Source organism: Palaemon carinicauda, chromosome 7 (genome assembly GCF_036898095.1).
Source record: "Palaemon carinicauda isolate YSFRI2023 chromosome 7, ASM3689809v2, whole genome shotgun sequence".
In the NCBI taxonomy this organism is placed as follows: Eukaryota; Metazoa; Arthropoda; class Malacostraca; order Decapoda; family Palaemonidae; genus Palaemon; species Palaemon carinicauda.
This window is the reverse complement of record NC_090731.1, coordinates 23,404,542-23,420,334: the sequence shown is the minus strand read 5'-3', so window position 1 is coordinate 23,420,334 and position 15,793 is coordinate 23,404,542. Positions and strand designations below refer to the sequence as shown.

Here is a 15,793-nt window from a genome sequence, read left to right as displayed (position 1 = left end):
TATGCAGAGCCATCGGTAAAGCATTTTAGCAAGATAATATACAATAGGCCTTGATCGACTTTATATTTTCAGCTAGTAACTCTCTATGGTACTGGTCAAATGTTTATTTGCTAAGTTTAATTGCAAGGCAAAACTTACAACAGGCAAGTCACAAAACTACAAAGATTTGAATGATCGTATTTGGCCCATTTGGTTTAACGCTGAATAATGAAACGTCAAAGTTGTGGATTTCAATTATTCTAATTGGTAAAATCACAACATTTTCGACATATGGCGATAATACTGTTCCTGCCTAATCACATTAACGATTATGCAGTGGAATTCCTCATAGCAACAATCCTACCCATCCCCAAGATCAACTATTTCCAATTCATACTTCCACGTCTAATACTAACTTGCAAACCCACCCTTTGACCCGGGAACAACCTTTAAGGGCTTGCTCGTAATTTATAACTACTCGCTTCTTTAAATTGTGCCTCTTACCTTTCTAATGCAACACCACCATGATCTTTTATGGAGCTAACAAAGCTATGCCCTAGAGCTCTATAGTCTTCCTAAATCTACACCACGATGGTTCTCTAGCGGCCTAGCCCACCTAATTTACTATTACCATAGTCCTTTTAAATCAACACCACCGTTGTCCTCTAGGGTCCATCTAAATCAGCACTACCAAAGTCTTCTACAGGCTATTCAGTCCTACTAAATTCAGAACTGAAAATATTAATTTCTTAATACTTCATGGAACATGGTTGTGGTGGCCGGTGTGGTAACGTGCCTGACTGGTGAACGCTAGACAACGGTTAAGGTCCCGCTCAAACTCGTTAGTTCCTTTGGTCGCTGCAACCTCGCCACCCTTGTGAGCTACGGATGGGGGTTTAGGGGGGGCGCCTATATATCTATCTGCCGAGTCACCAGCAGCCATTGCCTGGCCCTCCTTGGTCCTAGCTTGGGTTGAGAGGGGGCTTGGGCGCTGATCATGTGTGTATATAGCCAGTCTCTGGGCCATTGTCCTGCTCGATAGGGCAATGTCACTGTCCATTACCCCTACCATTCATGAGTGGCCTCTAAACCTTTAAGCCTTCAAACAGAGCGTAGCAAGCGCAGTTTATATAATTCATATAATCTTTATATAATTGTAAGTTTTAATTGTAATAATGTTGAAATGAGAATTGTATTTCTAAAATTACAGCCTTGTTTTCAGACTTCTTAAGATTTTTAAGGATAATTCACAAAGGCTTAAGATATTTCATTTTCAAATTCAGTGTGTAGGTCCAAGAACACGAACACAAATAACACAGTATATTCAAAAGTAACCAGCTAAACTAAACATTTTTTATAGAAATTTCCGTAGATTTTACAGTTTTCAATCCCACTATAATCAAATCTGATCTATCATCACTACTCAAGCGTGACCAGTAAGCAATTGACGAAGCAACTGAAGTACAGTATATGACAAAACCATTAATGTTTACCAAAATGCCAGACTATCAAAAGGACTCTGAGCCAGCATAGGCAAGAATTCTCACTGGAATCTTACGTAACAAAAAATAAATTATAAGGCAATAAGGATCTATATAAGAGGAAGACTGTCAATTACGAGAAACCACACTTCAAGTTGCACATTTAAAATGTACTGGTGACTAAAAATGAACAAAATTACAGCTCCCATTTTAAAGTATTTGGTAAGTAACCTCTGCATTCTACAGCAGTTAATATAATGCGTCCATCTATATATATATATATATATATATATATATATATATATATATATATATATATATATATATATATATATATATATATATATATATATATTATATTATATATTTTATATATATATATATATATATATATATATATATATATATATATATATATATATATATATATATATATATATATATATCTTTCTGGTTCAAATCTCTAATCGAAGGACATTCCTAAGAATTTCTCTCTCTCTCTCTCTCTCTCTCTCTCTCTCTCTCTCTCTCTCTCTCTCTCTCTCTCTCTCTCTCTCTCTCTCTCTCTCATTTTAGAAGCCCTTTTGTTCTTTGTCGCAATTAGGAATATAATGGAATCATCCCCTCTCAGATAAAGTGATTAAACAAAATTATCACAGTTTGTATTGTTATTTTCATCATGTATATTAAAACTCTGTGTTTAAAGGTCACATTTCTTATACAATAACCTTCATTTCTCATTTTCTTAAGTTTTATTTCACAATGTTCCTCTAAATACTTTGTGCAATAGAACCAGGAAGACAGCCGTTATAGCGAAAGAGAAAGTTAATAAAAGATTATAGCAATCGCGTTCAAGAGGAATTTTTATAATGTCTCGAGGTCAGTTGATTGGAGGTATATTAACGTAATTCGTAACACTCACTGTCGTGCGGAAAACTAAATTAATATAAATGAGTATATGGCAATCCAAAATCTCTCAGGGTTGGACGCGCATGATTTTTCACTGCAAAATCGAATATTAAGATCGAACAAACTTTTTCTTACTGTTACTAAGAAAGAACAGAGCTTCTATTTCGCAGCAAACTATTATTTTTCAGTGATATGTTTCTGTAGTTAGGGGGACAATCCTTTTAATATCAAGACACTTAAAATTTCTCATTCACTAATTTCAGGACTTGGATAGCAATCTGTTTTGAAATTAACCAGTTGTAATAAGCTATTTATGGCCGTCAGAATAGGTGGGAAATTTAATCCTATTCTATGTTACAGAGTAATGCGATAAGAAAAAATATGGTATATAGTTTTAATCAGGGACGAATTCAAGACCTAAAATTAAATATTACGCACCTACTTCAGTGTTTTAAAAATGAATTTGACCTTGAAATAAGTTGGAATTTTTTTTTTTTTTTTTTTTTTTGTAAATACAAGACATCCTTAGAAATAAATATAATGGGGGACCACAGTGGGAACTTTTATTTTGGAGGGAGGGGAAACTCCAAAAATGACAAGTTTGTACCAGTAATAATAGTAAGAAATGGAAGCATAAGATGAGCATTTGAAAAAATATATGGTTCATGTACTTGGGGGCTAAATTAAAGTATTACATAATTACTTATAATCTATATCGCATCCTCCAATTGGTTTCTGTTCCCAAGTGGCTCGCTTCGTTCGAAATTAAGCATTCTTGACTGACTCGTATAGATTTGTCAAACAGTATATGATTTGAGGATATTCCATGATGTTTTGCTTTTTTAGATTGAATTATCACCATTTACAGGCAAATTCTCACCTACTGCCAAATGGGAAATTCGTTGAAGATTGTCATATAGACAAAATTAATATATATATATATATATATATATATATATATATATATATATATATATATATATATATATATATATATATATATATATATATATATATATATATGTATATATATATATATATATATATATATATATATATATATATATATATATATATATATATATATATATATATATATATATATATATATATATATATATATATATATATATATATATATATATATATATATATATATATATATATGGCTTTCAATTAGGCCCCGAAATGCGTTAAATCCAGTTCTTAGGAGAGTAACTCCCTTTTGACAACTGGTAAGCGATTGGTCAGTCTTCCACGTTCCAAGCATATGGCAAAACTAATCTTGCCAGTTGCTTATCAAGTAAATGTTACGGCATAATCAAGATACCTACTACTCGTGGGGGGAGAGGCCTCCTTTGAAGCAGGACTAAGGTAAATGTAATGAAATACAAATTTGTTACAAACATTGAGGATGTTTTAGAAAATATTTACACTAAACTTCCGAAAAACTGAAGATATTAAGGCTCTCGAGAGGAAACTGAAGATTTTTTTAAGAGCCTCCGTAATGTGAATTTGACAATAAACATGCAATATGCTGTGTGAAATGCTAAATGCCTAATATATTAGATAAACAGAATGCGAAGAGCTTGAAAAGAGGTGGTTTCCCCTGCAGTATATTATTATTATTATTATTATTATTATTATTACTATCCAAAGCTACAACCCTAATTGGAAAAGCAAGATGCTATAAGCCCAGGGGCTCCAATAGGGAAAAATAGCCCAGTGAGGAAAGGAAATAAATAACTGAAGAGAACAAATTAACAATAAATCATTCAAAAAAAGTAATGTCAGAAGAGATATATCATATATAAACTATTAACAACGTCAACAACAAATATGTCATATATAAACTATAAAAAGACTCCTGTCCGCCTGGTCAACAAAAAAGCATTTGCTCCAACTTTGAACTTTTGAAGTTCTACTGATTCAACAACCCGATTAGGAAGATCATTCCACAACTTGGTAACAGCTGGAATAAAACTTCTTGAGTACTGCGTAGTATTGAGTCTTATGATGGAGAAGGCCTGGCTATTAGAATTAACTGCCTGCCTAGTATTACGAACAGGATAGAATTGTCCAGGGAGATCTGAATGTATAGGACGGTCAGAGTTATGAAAAATCTTATGCAACATGCATAATGAACTAATTGATCGACGGGTGCTAGAGATTAATATCTAGATCAGGAATAAGAAATTTAATAGCCCGTAAGTTTCTGTCCAACAAATTAAGATGAGAATCAGCAGCTGAAGACCAGACAGGAGAACAATACTCAAAACAAGGTAGAATAAAAGAATTAAAACACTTCTTCAGAATAGATTGATCACCGAATATCTTAAAAGACTTTCTCAATAAGCCAATTTTTTGTGCAATTGAAGAAGACACAGACATATGTTTCTCAAAAGTAAATTTGCTGTCAAGAATCACACCTAAAATTTTGAAAGAGTCATACAAATTTAAAGAAACATTATCAATACTGAGATCCGGATGCTGAGGAGCCACCGTCCTTGACCTACTTACAATCATACTTTGAGTTTTGTTAGGATTCAACTTCATACCCCATAATTTGCACCATGCACTAATTTTAGCTAAATCTCTATTAAGGGATTCACCAACCCCAGATCTACATTCAGGGGATGGAATTGATGCAAAGAGAGTAGCATCATCTGCATATGCAACAAGCTTATTTTCTAGGCCAAACCACATGTCATGTGTATATAGTATGAAAAGTAATGGCCAAGAACACTACCCTGTGGAACACCGGATATCACATTCCTATACTCACTATGGTGCCCATCAACAACAACTCTTTGAGATCTACTACTTAAAAAATCAATAATAATGCTAAGAAACGGCCCCCCCACTCCCAACTGTTTCAGTTTGAAAACAAGGGCCTCATGATTAACACGGTCAAAGGCAGCACTAAAATCAAGGCCAATCATACGAACTTCCCGACCACAATCAAGGGATTTCTGTACTGCATTAGAGATTGTAAGAAGGGCATCACATGCTCCAAGGCCTTTCCGAAAACCAAATTGCAAACTAGGAAATAGATAATTACCTTCAGCAAACCTATTAAGACGTTTTGCCAGAAGACGTTCAAAAACTTTAGATAATATGGGAGTTATGGAAATTGGGCGGTAATCAGTGGGACTTGAGCTACCACAAAACACATTTACATAGAGGAGTAACATTACCAATTCTCCAACAAGTGCTAAAAGCTCCTCTTCTTGCTAACTTGCGTAAAATAACAGATAACTTTGGAGCTAAGAAATCTGCTGTCTTTATGAAAAACAAAGGAAAAATACCATTAGGGTCTACACCTCCATAAGCATCAAAGTCCATCAACAGAGCTTTAATCTCACGAGATCGAAAAGCTAAACTAGTTAGTTTAGCCTCAGGAAAACAGGAATGAGGAAGTTCAAGTTTTTCATTACTCTGCTTACTGTCAAAAACATCAGCCAAAAGGGTTGCCTTTTCCTTTGGACAGTGAGTGACTGAGCCATCTGGTTTAAGTAAAGGAGGAACTGTTGCATCTACACCAAAGAGTGCAGATTTAAGAGTAGACCACCCATTTATGTTCTTGAGTTGTACCAGAGAGGGTTTCTTTTATGATTAAATTGTACTCCTTTTCAGTTGAGGCATAAAGTCTCTGAGCAAAAGCTCGAAGCTGAGTATAGTTGTTCCAGGGTCAAATCTGATCTGTTACCCTTCCAAAGGTGATAGGCCTCCTGCTTCTCCAAATAAGCACGTCTACAATCATCATTGAAGCACGGTTTGTCCTTCACTCGGTACCTTAGCACACGAGAAGGGATACGCCTATCAATTATATTGACTAGATTTTCATTCAAAGGGACAACAGGATCTACACTATTATATAATTGTGACCAATTCAAGCACAAAAGATCATGCAAAATCCCATTCCAGTCTGCTTGGGATTTCATATAAATTTTACAAGAATATGATATATCAGGGACAGGCTGCTCAGTCTTCACTAATAATGAAATCAAGGCATGATCAGAAGTCCCGACTGGAGAACCAACCTTACTAGTTATAACGCCAGGGGAGTCAGTGTATACGAGGTCCAAGCAATTACCAGACCTGCGAGTAGCTTCATTTATGATTTGCTCACAGCCTGATTCCGAGGCAAAGTCTAAAGCTCTTAAGCCATGGCGATCGGTAGGAGAGATAGAACTCAACCACTCCCTATGGTGAGCATTAAAATCACCAACAAAGACAAACGAAGCCTTTCTATCATCTTCTTGTATCTTAGCCATAATGGAAAGAAGACAATCGAAGATAGAATCATCCAAGTCTGGATTCCGGTAGATTGAACACAAATAAAAGTTGTTATGCCTGCCACAAACTTTTATTACCTGAATCTCATGACATCCACATTGATAGCAGGACTTATGAGAAGCAGGGTACTCGGTCCTAATATACACCGCCATTCCCCTGGCCCTAGGAATGGAATCACGTTTCAGAATTATTGGCTTCTTAAAACCAGTTATAAGGAGCTCAGATGAGTGCCTCATATTAGAAACCAAAGTTTCTGAGCACAAAAGAATATCATACTGTCTGGACGCAACTGTAAGGTCTCGGATATTTGCATGAAGACCACGAATATTGCAATACAGAAGACCACATTGACGAAATCTAGGACGTACTGGTCCCGGATTTCGCTCAATGTCTCCAGACAGCATAAGAATTAATAGAAATAAAAAAGAGACATCATACTTAAAAACTAGATTAACAAGAATTAAAACAAAAACAATATGTACAGAATAATAATAAAAGTGATTGATGATATCCATAGACTATAGTAAAAAGTCGGAAAAACTGGTCAACATGGAGGAGCCGATACACCATGCAAGGCTAAATACCCTCCAGGATAGCCACTTCAACTGAAGGGAGGACAGTAAGGATGGTTTTGAGAAGAAAAAATCGGGAAAAAAGGAAAAGACAACCTCTTGATAAACCACCAGGCATCCATGGCCCATCTATTAAGCCTGCCCAACACAGCATTTCAAAAAAACAAGAGGAAGAAAAAAAAATAAGATAGAATAGTGTGCCCGAGTGTACCCCCAAGCAAGAGAACTCTAACCCAAGACAGTGGAAGACCATGGTACAGAGGTTATGGCACTACCCAAGACTAGAGGACAATGGTTTAATTTTGGAGTGTCCTTCTCCTAGAAGAGCTGCTTACCATAGCTAAAGAGTCTCTTCTACCCTTACCAAGAGGAAAGTACACTGAACAAATTGCAGTGCAGTAATTAACCCCTTGGGTGAAGAAGTGTTAAGTATCTCATTGTTGTCAGATGTATGAGGAAAGACGAGAATATGTAAAGAATAGGCCAGACTATTCTGTGTAAGTGTAGGCAAAGAAAAAATAAGCCGTGACTAGAGAGAGGGGTCCAATGCAATACTGTCTGGCCAGTCAAAGGATCCAATACCTCTCTAGTGGTAGTATCTCAACGGGCGGCTGGTGCCCCTGGCCAACCTACTACCAAACCTAGGACCAGTAAAACAGTCATTAAAGTAAATTAGGTAGTAAGCTATCAAGATAATTAAATGAAAATTATGTAGTTAAGTTTCAAAATATGTATTTAGCTCATTCATACAAACCCTATTCATTTTGATTAATAAATAAAACCGAAAGGTTTGCATTTAGGCAGCAAGTAACAATTATTATAGTGAGTGGGATCTGTATGTAACACCAGAACAACGCTAATAAGTTATTCAAACTTAAATTTTTAGAGAGAGAGAGAGAGAGAGAGAGAGAGAGAGAGAGAGGAGAGAGAGAAGAGGAGAGAGAGAGAGAGAGAGAGAGAGAGAGAGAGAGAATTTTAATAAGCCTTTACAACCTTATCCTATCTCCACAATTAACGGTTACGTTCTTAAGCTAATCAAAGCAATCACGTGATAACTAACGTAAAGGCTCTATGATTTGTTTAGTTCGTTCAATTATATTTTGAAATCTCGGCTTCCTGAAAATAATACAAGTGGCTTACACCAGATTTACCAAAATCAGTTCTCATCAAAATCATACTCCAAAATCCCATGAAAATTGAAGTTGAAATTATACGAATTAGTACCAAATTACCCCCTAAACTTTTTTTTTCAAATACATTTGTGATATTTCATGATATACGAAGCACCAGTTTATTAAAATGATTAACGTTGCAAAAGGAAATTATTTGTACTGGGTAGATTTTATGGTAAAATATATAGAACTTTAAATACTTTTCTTGAAATTCTAAAATTTAAATAGACTTGACGATGAGAATAATGTAAAGAAGTCTATTATGCATGTATTTGCAAAGATCTTGTTTTTTTTTTTAAGTAGACAGTAGATAAAATTCGTATCAAATGATGTGTAATTTTTACATAAGAGCTAAATCAACATAAAAGAATATATTCATCAATCTTTGAGGGCAAATATTATATGCAATCGTATCGTAAAAAAGAGAAAATGTCTTTTCCATTATATGTTAGTCTGAAGAATTGTATAAAAAATCAATGCTATGAGTATCTAAGTACAGCTTCCTTTTTTTCAGCTCGTACGTTAGCTAAGGGAATTTAATATCACGATTAACATGACGTTTTTAAAAGGAGAATGTAAGAAACACAATTAACGGGTTAATTATTCACGTCTCGAGGAGTAATAAGGGTACCTAAGAAATCAAAGGGGGGGGGGGGGGTGTTCACTGGGGGATTGGCGGTTCGCTGAGGGATAGTTGGGTGATAGAATGGGACATGGTTGTGTGAGGTCATGCTTACTCCCTTTCCCCCCTAATACCCAGATTCATACCATTCAGAATGCAGTAGTAAATGCGTTCTAACCTACTACTGTATGCCTCTCCAACCAGCATATAAAAGTAATCGCAAAAATCTGTGCTAATGTAAAGAACGGATTAACACTAACCTAAATCGTACTTCAGTTTCAAAACAAAAACCTTCAAGTTCACCTTAGGGACAAACTGTAAGAAGATATAACCTTTCAGTTCACCTTGGGGACATACTGTAAGAAGCCATAACCTTTCAGTTCACTTTAGGGACAAACTGTAAGATGCCATAACCTTTTAGTTCACATTAGGGACAAACTGCAAGAATCCATAACCTTCAAGTAAACCTTAGGGACGAACTGTAAAAAGACAATCTTTAGGTTCACCTTAGGGACAAACTGTAACAAGCCAAAACCTTTAAGTTCACCTTAGGGACAAATTGTAACAAGCCAAAACCTTTAAGTTCGCCGTAGGGACAAACTGTAAGAAACCATTTATGGCCATCAACCCAAGCAAGATCTCTCGCCGGATTCGGTGTCACAGAAAACATTATTACTGGCCAAGCTACAACCCTAGTTGCAAAAGCAAGATGCTATAAGCCCATTTCTGACACTGGTATGGGAAAACTCACTATTATGGCCGCATGGCCAGGATGGCCAAGATTGCCTTGGTCCTCATTATCTTTTGGTCCCTGAATGATAACTTTAAAGGGAAATTGACGCTATTGGATAATTCACAGCCTATATTCAACGGTTTTGGGTGCAGTGCAGTGTTTTCCCCTGCTTACGGAAAAGTGATTACTGGAAATAGTTATTAAACATTAACACTTTTGTGTTACGGGAGAACTTATTGCATATGTTTTTTTGTTGTTGAACAAGTTGACGTGTCTATTTTCATATTCTATACAAAACAGGTCTATTTTAACGTCGTTACTGGTCTTAAGATATTTTACATATTTTACTTATTTCCTTATTTTATTTCCTTACCGGGCTGCTTTGGAGCCCTTGGGCTTGTAGCTTCTGCCTTTCAAACTAGGGTTGTAGCGTTACGATATTATATTTAACAATGCACTTCAGTCTTTTCACCTCGCAAAAAATTATACCGCACGTTAGATTAACCTTTATTATAACATCTCTAATAATTCTTCCAGGGTTAAAACTATGTAATCTACGCCTAATTTTCACTCAACACGTGCGGGGGTCCTTAATAACCACATTTAACAGAAGCCATATACACTGTATACCTATGTTAGTAGCAAATCTTTTAAAGACTACATATGTTTCTTGAATATTTGCCAAGTCTTTCCATTGGAAATTAAAAATAATTAAAGCGGCCCATACATTATCCAACTTGTTGTACAACTTGGTTGGGTTGTATGAAATGTTAGACAGTGTATGGGCAGGTTGTACAACAGGATTTTGGTTGGTTGGTTTGGTTGGAGAGAATCAAAGCAGCTTTGATTTTAAGGGGGCGTGGCCTCATGTTGTACAACCTTTTTGACAGTGTATGGGCAAGTTGTACAACATCACAACCAACATCAGTTGGAAGCCTAGTTTGATAGCGTGTAGTTCTTGCTTTAAAGGGACGTTCTTTGGAAATAGCCGTTTTATAAAAGTGTTAAATAGACGTGATGGCAAATATAAATGACACTGAACAGTGGAGAAGTTTCATTGATACATACAGAAGTTTACCTACGATTTGGAAAGTGAAAAGCGAAGAATATCAAGATAAAAACAAACGAAATAAAGCATGGGAAGTACTGTTGAATAACTTGAAGGAAATGGTTAGCAATGCCACTCTAGATGGTTTAAAAAAAATATTTGAACTTGTTATAGGAGGGAATTAAATAAGAAGGAAAAGTCTGAAAAGTCTAGTGGGGGCAATGATGACATGTACGAACCAAGTTTATGGTATTTCGATTTGTTGCATGATTTTTAGGAGATCAAGAAATCCAGATACCTGGAGATAGTAATTTGGATGAGAGCGATGACCAGGGAATTGGAAATACTGTAGGTACCAAGAGAAAAATGCGGGCTACGCATGATACAACTAAAGATCACTCTTTGCAAAAAGCTGTCGAACATTTAGATTTCATAAAAGAGCAGAAACTCATGAAGAACGAAGCCGCAACTTATGAGGATAGCTGGGCTGTATCCTACAGAAAGCTGAACGAGACACAAAAGTTGTATGCGAAAAAAGCTATTGATGAGATTCTTATAATGGGCCAATTAAACCAGTTAACATTGGATTCTGTGTCACTATCGTCCAGCAGGGTCAAGCACTCGAGCATCAACCCCGTTGACCATTTTCAACCCAACCTGTATGCACTTATCATCTATCCAATGAAAATGCCTCAACTGACATAAGACAAGGGAGTCAATATACTATAACTGAACTTCTTCAAGACCCAAATTAGCTCTTAACTAGTTGTAGAATACCTAGATTAAACTTCAAGGATAAAAATACATTCATTTGGTACAAACAGTTTATTTTTTAGTTTGCTTTATATAAAGGAAACACTTTTTGAACAATGTAATATTTAGTTGATGTATTTTTAAAATAATGTAGTATACATAGGTTCAACTTCAAGGATGAATATACAATATTTCATTTTCATTTTTCATCGTTTGAAGGAAATGTTACTAAGAATGCAATATTCCGTTGATACATTTTTATAAGGAATATTACTTAATGATGATAAACTATCATTTTTTTATTCTTTTATTGCTGTTCAACCCTTGCAGAAGGTTGTTGTAAGCCTAACATTTTCCACTGCCATGAGACTGCACCATCAGTATGTTATTCACTACAGATCGACATCTATAACTAATGTTGGACGACTTGGTCTTACAGTGTATGCTCTAGAGCAGAAAAAATTGCCCAACATTGTTGTCCAACCAAGTTGGATAATGTATGGCCCGCTTAAGTTAAGCACCTATAATTGGAGAACACACGTGCAGTTTTCATCAGACCTCTGACTATGTAATAAAGACCACAAGAGCATGAGGACAGTATTGATGGCATCATATGGATTACTTGCAACCCGTTTTGCTATAACAACATCACCGGGGTGAATTTTCACATATAACTACATATCGTTATTTAGACATTTAAGATGAACTGCAACATGGAGTCAACTATTACCTTTATATTGAGTAAAGATCGACGATATGTTGATCACCAAGCAAGGCATTTTTTTTTTCTTTAAAGAAAAAACTTTATCCTTTACAGTCGGAGAGTCGTTGACTAGAGTTTGGACGTCTTCCTACCTTGAGCAAAACTGCGAACCACCACCAGTACACCACCGAGTAACTTGTCGAAAAAACAGACAAGGAACCACGCCTACTTCCATACCAGTGACGTCCTATTTAGTCATTAAATGAGTGAAAAGTGTAGTGATGAAAATTTAATACAAAATGAATCGTGTCGATAATTAAATTTCTAAATATCTTTAAATAAAACTGAATCAAATTGTATTGCTTATTATGGCAATTTCCGTCTTTACTTTCAAGTTGACTTCATAATTAGTTTGGTAGCCTATACTGTGTTAAGGGGTTTAAATTATGCCCCATATTTCCCCCAAACACTATTTTCACAAGTCCCCGTGCCGGCATAAGGCGGGTTTAATCTAAATCTATAAATACGTTATATGGGTATCAACTTCATCGTCTAAATGTACATTGAGTGGTTTTACGGAATTACATGCTTAGATTCTTCAAGTAAATTATGTTTGAGAGAGAGAGGAGAGAGAGAGAGAGGAGAGAGAGAGAGAGGAGAGAGAGAGAGAGAGGATGAGAGAGAGAGAGAGAGAGAGGGGGGGGGGGGAGGGGGCAGGGCATGGCAGATTCTAACACTAGAGGGGAAAATGACAACCCTGCCCCCCCCCCCCCAGCTGATGAATTCATGTAGAGATTTTTTAACAACCACCAGCAAATGACTTTGTAAATTTTAAAAACCACGAGACTTTCCGAAAAAAAGTATTCCAAGCAATTTACTTCATCAAACAAAAAAAAAAAGAAAAAAAAAATCGTCATTAATTACACTAAGAAGAATGGCCCTCATAATACATCCGAAATCTAAAAAAATTGCCAAATGTTATAAAAATACCTCAGTAATCCATGTATCTAAAAAAGTTGGATAATATACAGTGAAAGGTATTACTTTATAGCTCATTATTTACCTAAAGTTTATTCCCATATGCATACTTAAGATGGCAGAAGTATTGACGGCGATTTGACTTGGGAATATTATTCACGAAAGAGAGAGAGAGAGAGAGAGAGAGAGAGAGAGAGAGAGAGAGAGAGAGAGAGATTCATCCAGGTAAGTATGATCAAGACCTGTTTAGCGTATAGTTTTTAAAATGCATTAATGAAGAATGTCTTTAATTTACTTCTACCCAAAAATACGATCAGAATTATGAAAGAGAGCGTACCTAAAGCTAAAGCTCGAGATAAAGTGAGCTATCAATGTCAGTTTAACTTAGCTAAGGACATTGTAATGTAACTAGTAATGTTTCAGGAACATCGAAAGGAAACTGCCCTGGTCGAGGCAGTACTTAAACGGAAGAAGTACCCAGGAACCTTCTTAGATATTCGATTGAAATGAAATACGAGAATTGTATATGTTTTTATGAGAGAGAGAGAGAGAGAGGAGAGAGAGAGAGAGAGAGAGAGAGAGAGAGAGAGAGAGAGAGAGAGAGAGAGAGAGTGTGTGTTCTGGAAATAACTAGTGGGCGTGACTGATAATTAGCTGTCTAAACTTGACTAGATATCGGAGGGAAACTTAATTTTTCATGTAGGAATAAATGCAAAAATTAACTGACAGAGAGAGAGAGAGAGAGAGAGAGAGAGAGGAGAGAGAGAGAGAGAGAGAGAGAGAGAGAGAGAGAGAGAGAGAGAGAGCAGGAAATAACTGGTACGCGTGGCTGATTATTAGCTCCCAAACTTAACAAAACTTCGAGGGGGGAATCAAATTTTTCATTTAAAAAAAAAAAAGTACAGATTCTGAATTTCCTTAGACTACCGTTGTGTGAGACAGTGTTATGTTAAAAATAATTGTGTATATCGAAGTGACTATAGGCTATGTATTTTCAGTCAAATTCATACCTGTATCCATAAAAGATTTAATTTTATATTAAAAGGATTAATCATTTTGTGTCTATATATTAAGGTGTGTATGGTGAGTGGTCAACTTCCCCCATTTATGTCAACTAATGGATGGTTTTCGGTGTATGTTCGCTTTCCATCAATAACTATTCTACATCACTCAAAATTCACAGATCTTTTAGCATGGCTAAAATTATGCACAAAACACGGTCGTTCATTATATTTCATTCGATAGCTTGACACTTTAGGAAAAAAAAAATCTGATCAATTCAGAAAAGACAGGATGATATAAAACATTGACCAGACTTTACGAGGGTATGGCCTTCTAATTACAGAAACAAATAAAAATGAAATATCGCCCATGCATTGGACTACGGGATTTTAGCCCAGGGCCGGGCACATACACTAGTAAAATCTCAATTTCATCCTATGGTAACACCTGCAGTTCAACGTAATAAAGTTCTTAATTGGATTTCAAACCACACTGCAACGGCGTCATGCTTTTTTTAAGCGAAAACACATGCAGCCCCTGTTGGTTAACCTCATTTCACAACCTTCAAGTGATTTAGAACTCATGGCACGCTAAAAACGATTTTCGCAAATGCCATCTATAACATATATCGCAAAATATAGAAAACTTTGAGAGAAAATCACTGCTTATTCGAATCTCCGACGTTTGAAATAATAAAAACTTCCGTTAGAACATAAGAAACAAAAGTTTGAAAAGTTTGTTCTTACCATTGACTTCATATTTAATGGAGCACTAGTTAAAAGACACGTCTTTCTTCGTCACTGTCTGTGACAGCATTGCGTTTCTACACAATTCAACAGTTGCCAAAGACGTCCCTAGACCATCCCTAAAAATTCCCCAAAATCAGAACTAATTTTCCCCAAGTATTCTTCAGCACAACTGAATCAAATCTAAATGTTATGCATAATGTCGGACCCTCTGACTCTATGATGATAGTATTATGTATTTACTTTTAAACATTGTATCTGTTAAAGCACGAAAACTAATATATATATATATATATATATATATATATATATATATATATATATATATATATATATATATATATATATATATATATGTGTGTGTGTGTGTGTGTGTGTGTGTGTGTGTGTGTGTGTGTGTGTGTGTGGTAAATTAGAAGCTTATCCGCATTTTAATTTCAATATGTTTTGAAATATATGTTCATAATTCCGTAATTATATTGAGGATTATACACAATCAAAACTTAACAAAGCGCAAGACATTCACAGTAATTTAATTCTTAGAATAATCTAACTTATATTATATAGGCTATCTATGGGGAAAATTATCGTTTCAATTTAAGTAACATTGGGAATTATAATGTGCTAACATTAAATTTTCCCAATAATTCCTAATAGATCGTAAGTAACCAGACACCCTTAATATGAACTACAAATCACCAAAATTTCCCGATTTGGGGACAAATTTCGTAAGAGTGAGATCCCTTTTTGAAATTTACTTGAACCAATCAGAAACCTCCACAATACAATGCGTTTC

The 15,793-nt window shown here is 35.5% G+C and overlaps 1 long non-coding RNA gene across 1 annotated transcript in view; it reads right to left on the bottom strand.

The window, feature by feature from the left end:
• LOC137643524 (uncharacterized) overlaps positions 1 to 15,062 on the bottom strand; it is a 33,671-nt gene extending 18,609 nt beyond the window's left edge. Inside the window, exon 1 of the long non-coding RNA XR_011044987.1 lies at positions 14,998 to 15,062. This is a non-coding gene — a long non-coding RNA (uncharacterized lncRNA). The remainder of the gene's footprint in view (positions 1 to 14,997) is intronic.
• Between the last annotated feature and the right edge of the window lie 731 nt (positions 15,063 to 15,793).